This window comes from Coenobita brevimanus, chromosome 14 (genome assembly GCF_032717465.1).
Source record: "Coenobita brevimanus isolate Jiangsu-jjx chromosome 14, ASM3271746v2, whole genome shotgun sequence".
In the NCBI taxonomy this organism is placed as follows: Eukaryota; Metazoa; Arthropoda; class Malacostraca; order Decapoda; family Coenobitidae; genus Coenobita; species Coenobita brevimanus.
Genome location: NC_136967.1, coordinates 28853153 through 28861383, shown reverse-complemented (window position 1 = coordinate 28861383; position 8231 = coordinate 28853153). Strand labels below are relative to the sequence as shown.

Here is an 8231-nt window from a genome sequence, read left to right as displayed (position 1 = left end):
AAAAGCCCATATAAAGCGACCAGAACTGGACACATTACTGTAAGCGTGATCTAGTAAAAGCCCATAAGGCAAGGAGGATACTTTCTAATTTATATGTGAATGCTCTACCAATGAATCTGAATAGTTTGATGGCTTTATTTACAGCCTCTGTAAACTGTTTGTTTGGTTTAACTCACCCTCTGCCAAAGCCATTTGTAAATGGCCATGCCTTTTGCCGCGGGCAGTGCCAGAGCCATTCATAAAAGGCCTAGGATTTTTAAAAATTGCTAAAAATTGAAATATTGAGAGGGGCTGGAAATATTTGCCAGGTATTAAGTTTTGAATGTGGCGCATCATGGGAGACCACTGTAAGTCCCGCAGATTGCGTACTGCGCGCGCACACTGCCCTTGCATCAGGTGAACTCTGACGCCTTATTAAAATGCCAGGTATAGGCTCTGAGGACGACACAACACCCCCAGAAGGAGCCAACGGAGGGGCAGACAGCGTGCAGTCCAGGTCCGAGTGAGAGGGACATAAGACCGCCAGGGCCGCACGCCCCTATGACCCGGAACTCACCTGCCACCACCACAGCAGGAAACCGCAACTACCTTGCGGGCAACCCGACCCTCGACAAGATGAGGGTGGGGCTATTATTATAGCTCCAGTCAGCATCCCTGAGACAGCCGGTAGCAGCTCAACCCTCCTACAGGAGACGGCCTGCGGCCACTCTGGAGGTAATAAGGAGATGGCCTGTAGCTGCTCCTGCCTTTGTCAGAAGACGGCCAGAAGCTGCTCTGAAGGTGCCCTTAAAGAGACAGCCTGTAGCCGCTCAACCCTCCTTCAGGAGACAGCCGGTAGCCGCTCTGAAAGTAATAAGGAAATGGCCAGTAGCCACTCCGAAGGTGCCCTGACAGAGACGACCTGTAGCCGCTCGACCCTCCTACAGGAGATGACCGGTAGCCGCTCGACCCTCCTACAGGAGATGGCCGGTAACAGTTCAACCCTGCTACAGGAGATGACCGGTAGCCACTCAGGAGGTAATCAGGAGATGGCCAGTAGCCGCTCCACCCTTTGTCAGGAGATGGCCGGTAGCCGCTCCAAAGGTGCCCTAACAGAGACGGCCTGTAGCAGCTCAACCCTCCTGCAGGAGACAGCCAGTAGCCACGCCGGAGGTAACCAGGAGACGGCCAGTAGTGGCTCCAAATGTGCCCTCGAGTCAGCCTGTAGCCGCTCCCTTCTCCAGGCCACAGCCAGTAGCCGGGCCTTTGCGACAGCTGGTAGCCGTGCCCCTAAAAGGCCACGGCCAGTAGCCGGGCCTTTGCGACAGCCGGTAGCCGCGCCCCTAAAAGGCCACGGCCAGTAGCCGGGCCCTACGAGAGGAGACAATGGGTAGCCGCTCCTCCGTCAGGTGCTGATTCCCCTACACGAGACTACGACTCAGAGGGAGGCCTCAGCCTAGAGGACTACTGGAGAGGCCCTGTGAGCACCACCGGGCTCTTCTCACTACAGCCGGTTCCTGAGAGGCTTTGCCTGACAGACTCCGATGGAGGCCAACGCCACAGCCCACTCCTGACGGCATCTCCAGCCACCGGAGACCGCAGCCCACGGGACCTTCAGACTGCCGCCAGGACCCCCGGGCGAAACATCCCTACACCCTGACACCGGAAACCCTCGTCCTCTGTCAGGCACCTGAGTGAGAAATTCAGGCAGCTGTTCGGCCCCAGCCCAGAGGGCCAGACTCCTGCCCCAAGCCCCGAGAGAGCAGGACCCTTTGCCACCAGCAGCCACGGATGGTAGAGGACGCCCCTACCGTTGATCCCGTGGCCCCTGAATACGGAGGCCCCTGGCGGAACTCAGCCCCATCAGTAGTTAGGCTGAGTTGCTCCCGTCGCCCTTGTACCTGACTGCCACTACACTCAGTCCCGAAAGTGAGTGACAGTGAAAGCACAGTGAAAGTGATACAATGCAGCAAGGGCAGAACCGTGAATTATCAGAATACGGGAAGTCAGAAATAAAAGTGTCAGTGTTAGTGTAAAAGAAAGGTGGAATAAATAAAGTAACTGTGAGACAGTGAATATGGCCGGGCAGTGAAATAAGTGTCTGTCTGAGTGAACACACAACCATCTTAGTGATATAGCCTCACGCCAAGATCATACAGAGGCTCCGGTGCAATAACAATAAGTATTAACACAACGGACAAACGAGTTAGACTGACAACAGTGAGAACAGTGCCACGGCCCTAGTGAACAGAACTCCACCCGACAGATGAAACCTGGACTTCCCCTAAGTGATAGCATTTGGTCTCACTGCCCTAGGACTCCTGATCGTAATGCTATTCACTTGACCTGATCTTGTCTTGAATAGTATCCTGCGTGATACTAATACTCACAATCTAGGCCTAAGGTTTATAATTGTTCAGTATAATTACTCTTGTGACATCTACCCATTCCACTTGTAGAATTTAGCAATACACGCGTAAGGTTGTTGCCTTGAGTTTTGGTGTCCTGCCTCTCTCTTATTTGTCTAAGCTCCAGTCTAGAAAGAGAACCCAGCTACACACTAGGCGTTAGAGGGACGGGAAGCCGACCCTAAAACACCTAGTATTACACTTATTAAGTCAAAATTCGGCAAAAATCGCATATCACTATGCCTGAGAACAGTGGCCATATTCTCCTAGGGCACGTTGGGAGCATCACCAGGGCATATACTTCAGTATACCATAGCCAAACACCAAATAAAAGCACCTGGTCCCCTATAGAGAGAAGAAAATCTAGGGAGTTTACTCACGTATTTCACCAGATAGGCGCGGTCATTATGGGGTCCCCAAATCTACCTTTCTGGCATCTGTTAATACCAATTTGGGTGTGATTATGAGTTTTGCATCAAAACTAACCTATCTAGGCAAAAAAATCGAAAATCAGTCGGAACTGTGAGTGTCAGAGATGTTAAAGTTGCCGGCAGAGAGGGGGGGGGGGTAAGATCATTTGTCAATACAATTCCTAGGTCTTTTTCATGAATGACATTATCTATGGTCCTTTCGCAGCAAGAAGTCCGTTCAGGGTGTGGCAGAGGTTGGGATTTCCCCGAGTGCAACGTTGCCAATTTGACCACCAATTATCAGATTATCACTGTCTCCCTACCTACCCCCATCCCACCTGTTTCTCTCTCCCTCTCTCGCTCTCTCTCTCTCTCTCTCTCTCTCTCTCTCTCTCTCTCTATATATATATATATATATATATATATATATATATATATATATATGTATATTGTATATATTTATTATTTATTTTCAACTTTTTTTCCACACCATCTATGAGGTAAAAGTCTAGGCGCGTTTCATTTTTAAGAGGTTTCCCCTGTAGGCCTAATCCTCTCTCTGACCCTGGGTCCCTCGCCGACCTCGGCGTGGGATCATGGGAAAAAAGCCCTGCCACGTGTCATAGAATTCATTCAAATCGTTGTTATAATTCTAAAAAGTGATACTCAGTGTACTATATAGCTTCCTTTATTATAAACAGAATATAAAAAACAATTTCAAATAGCACATAGATGGGAAATAAGAGAGAGAGAGGCATGTACTACGGTTGATTTGGCAGCATCGCTAGAGGTGATTCACCAGGTGGGCCCCACCCTGAACGGACTTCTTGCGGTGAAAGGACCATAGTTGAATATTTATACTATGGTTTTTCATTTCTATTTTCAATGTTTAGTGCTTTGCATTTACTAATATTAAAACCCATCTGCCATGTTTGGACCCAGTTAAACAGTCGATCAAGGTCACTCTGAACTTTTTTTTTTTTAATACGAGGAAGAAGGAACCAAAGGCTTGGAGCCAGCAAAACAGTTCCTTCCGAGAAAAAAAAATACAGAAGAGAGCAAAATCAAGATCCGTTCATTTTGAGATACCTGGACACACTGCATTTGAAAGACTGGAGATCATAGAAAGTAGAAAATACAGACAGAGGGAGACAATTCCAGATTTGACCTGTTGCATAAATGAAGGAATGGGAGTAACGGTTAACTCTTGCATTAGAGAGTTGGACAGAAAAGGGATGAGAGTTTATTGCTAGATGGGTGCTACGTGCCCGTTGTAGAGGTGGAGGGATGCAAGCAGACAGTTCAGAGGAGCAGTGACCATGGAAGTAGCGATAGAAAAGAGATAAAGAGGCAACAGTGCAGTGAAGAGACAGAGGTTGAAGGGAGCCAGTATGAGGAGGAGAGTTAATGAGACGAAAGCCTTTGATTCCACCTTATTAAGAAGAGCTGTATGTTGGGAGCCTCCCCACACATGAGAGTTGCACTCCATACAGGGGCGAATAAATCCCGTGTATAAAGTCAACAAATGTGCATGGGTAAAGAAGGTATGGAGTTGCCTCAGCACACACAATCTCTTGGAAGCAGATTTTACCAGAGATGTAATATGATCTTTCCAAGATAAATCCCGAGTGAATGAAACCCCAAGCATGTTCAAGGATGATACTGGATTGAGCTGGATATTATTAAACATTAGTGGGTACTCCTGTGGAAGATTTTGTTAAGTTGATAGGTGTAAAAACTGAGTCTTTGATGCATTAAAAACCACAAGATTATTTCTACCCCAGCCAGAGATACGAGCTGAGTCAGACATTAGGAATGCTGCAGCCTCATCCCCTGCTTGCCAGAGCAACTGCTGGATGGATGCTGTGGGAACCGAATGGAAAGGTGAAGGGCGGAACCATCAGTGCACGAGTGGACAGGGTCAGATGCACAGCTCAGAAGATCACTGATGAACAAAAGGAAGAGAGCTGGTGATAGGACAGAGCCCTGAGGAACACCACTGTCGACAGATCCAGAAGAAGAACAATGGCCATCTACAACAGCGGCTACAGAACGACCAGAAAGGAAGCTGTAGATGAAGGCACAGATAGGAGAGAAACTGTAAGAGGGCAGCTCGAAAATTAAACCGCCGCACACCAGTGACGTTTTAAAATGGTCTGACATAATTCCGCAGCCAGTGTCAATGCCATTTTAAAACGGATTAAAATAAAAAACTTCACTGTGACCGCATTTTTCAAGATTCACTGGTAAAAATTGGCAGGCATGTAAGGTAACTGTTCCTCTTCCATCCCCCAGGCTGTCAAGGCCATACACTCACTCGCTCCCCCCGTCATGCTCATTCTGCCTGTGTGCCTCACCCAGTGCTGTACACAGTGAAGGCATCTTGTAAATATTTTCATGTAAGTATAAGTTGTAAATATTTTCTTGTAAGTGTAAGGACTATATAGTGAAGTCAAGTTGTAAATACCTTCTTGTAAGTGCCAGGACTGTACGTAATGAAGTTAGGTTGTACCTATCTTCAAGTATGTGTAAGATAATGCATTCACAGTGAGAAAGACACACAAATTGTGATAGATGCTGAAGTAATAAGTAATCAGAAAAGTGTACTGAACATTGCTATACCTTCCCAGCATAAATACCTGAGTATACCTTACATAGAAAACGGCTTTCTCTCACGTAAGTGGTGAGCGTGAGGGAGTGGCTATACCCGTACAAGAGTATGCATGACTCAATAAAAACTCATTTCCGAGCCTCAGTGAGCATTTTAATGGCAAAATTCGTTGTTTCCACATCAAAATCAATCATTTTAGCCAAAATAAAAAGGTCGAGAAATGGCTGGCACTGGGGTGACCCATAGGGCTAAAAATAGCCGGCACGTGGCGGGTTAAAGATTTATTCCAGACTCGATCAAAAGCCTTTGAGATGTCAAGTGCAATGGCAAAGGTTTTCCCAAAGTCCCAAAAGGAGGATGACCAGGAGTCTGAAAGGTAGGTGAAAAGATCGCCAGTGGAGCATCCCTGATGGAACTCTCACTGACGATCAGAAAGAAGGTTGTGGTAGGAAAGATGCTTTAAAATTTTTGTTAAGAACAGACTCGAAAACTTTTGAGACATAGGATGTTAATGCGATTGGACGACAGTTAGAGGGTTGGGAATGGTCACCCTTCTTCGGGACTGGCTGAATGAGAGCAAACTTCCAACAAGAAAGGTACAAGGTGAAAGACAAAGGCGAAAGAGTTTGCCTAGGTAGGGTGTAAGCAGAGAAGCACAGTTCTTGAGGACAACAGGAGGGACTCCATCAGGCTCATATGCCTTGTTAGTATTGAGGCCAATGATGGCAGAAAATACATCAGATGAAGACATTTTAATGTCAGCCATGAGGAAGTCAGGGGGGGGGGAAGTGATGAAGGAACAGCATCGGAAATGTCTAAGGTAGAATTGAAGGAGAAAGTCTGAGCGAAGAGATCTGCTACCAGTAGAAAAAATAGCTTGTCTCTGTAAAGATGTGTCTGCTGTTTCCAATTTTAGTAACATCAGTAAATTTGGATATTTTACATAATAAACCCTCACGTATATTTTTCATTCATTGCCAGACCCCATGTATCCCAAACGGGGTGGTCAAGGCTTAGAGTTAATTGTTTTACAGGGAGGGGCACTAATCCTCCACCAACCCCACTTGACACGTAGGGAGAACGTTATGCCAACAGCATCTGGTGTTCCCAGGCGGTCACCCATCCAAGTACTAACCAGACCCAACGTTGCTTAACTTCGCTGATCGGACGGGAAGCGGTGTACTCAACGTGGTATGGCCGTTTGCGTATATCATTCATATAAATTAACAAGAAGAGACTATTTTCAAAGACCTGCAGCAAAACTATGCATCGACTGATGCAACAGCTGGCATGTCAGATCAACTCACAGTTTCAAGTTGAACAACTTAGCATTTCATAAGAAAGTCACTAAAATGTCTCCTTATAGCCAAAATTTAAAATCACCTAACAGTCAGCTGCTGCATCAGCTGGACATGTTACATCAACTCAAACTTTCAAGCTAAGCAACTTTGTATTTCATATGAAAATCGTTCAGAGGTCTCCAAGAGGAAATATTCGAACTTTCCTTGAGAGTGAGAAAAATTGAAAATCGCCAAATAGTCAGCTGACATGTTTAATAAACTCAAAATTTCAAGCTGAGCAACTTTCTATTCCATAAGAAAATCGCTGAGCTCTCCAAGAGCAAATATTCGAACTTTCCATTGGAGAAAAACAAAGAAAAAATCGCCAAGTGTACCACTTATAGACCTGTCGGCTTTGTCGCAGGTAAAAACAGAATAGGACCCAACACTGAGCCCTGTGGCACTCCATTTGTAACATCTTTCTTGTCAGATTCTTTACAATTTAGTAAGACCCTCTGTTTACATCCTGTAAGCCAGTTTCGATCCACCTGAGCACGTTGCCGCTGAATCCATGTGTTCTCAGTTTCTGAAGTAGTCTTTTGTGGGGAACTTTATCAAATGCTTTTTGAAAATCGAGATAGATGATATCAATGGATCTGGTCTCATAGTATATACTCGTACTGAATATTATCACAGAAGAAATCCAAAAGATATGTAAGTGATTATTCCAAAAACTGTTTTCTGACTCTTTGATGAGATTTTTTTTTATATAAGTAATCACCAAACTCGCCCATGATAACAGCTTCCAACAATCTGCACACTACTGTAGCAAAGTTTATTGGGTGATAATTTTCTTTTTGTGATTTGTTGACTTTTTTTTTTTTTTTTTGTTAATATCAGTTACATCTGCTTCTTTCCACTCATGAGGCACCTTACTGTTTCTTAGTGATTTATTGAACAACTCAGCTAATGGCATAGATATTTCATTCACTGCTTCCTTCAGAATGCATGAATATTTTATCTAGCCCTGGTGATCTGAGTTTACCAATGGCAAGTCGTACATCTTTTCTACTAACAGTAATATCTCTAATTATGTTACCTTTTCCTTTTACAAGAGGAAAAGCTGGAGGAATGAAATCTGTATTTTCAACTGTAAATGCAGATGCAAAGAAATTGCTGAGAATTTTAGCAATTTCCGTTTCATTGTCCATATGCTGTCCATTATCTGTGACTACAGACATGGCGCACGACTCTAAGGTTGTCATTATCGTACCCTGGCAACCTACCTGTAAACAGTGCATATCATATAATACACGAATCATATTATTGAACACGAATATATTATTCACGAATATCATTATACACGAACATATTATACACGAATCACGTGAATCAAATTACGCAGGAAATCGGACATACTGTTGATGGGTAGGTTGCCAGGGCACGATAATGACAACCTCAGAGTCGTGCACCGCGACTTAACCTTCTTGTTTCTGATGTAGCTGAAAAACTCTTTGGGGATGATTTACTGATACAAGCAACA

The 8231-nt window shown here is 45.0% G+C and overlaps 1 non-coding gene across 1 annotated transcript; it reads right to left on the bottom strand.

Moving 5' to 3' along the window:
- Window positions 1-6494: 6494 nt before the first annotated feature.
- LOC145390498 (5S ribosomal RNA) lies at window positions 6495-6613 on the bottom strand. The gene has a single exon (XR_013895648.1). It is a non-coding gene; the product is annotated as a 5S ribosomal RNA (ribosomal RNA).
- Between the last annotated feature and the right edge of the window lie 1618 nt (window positions 6614-8231).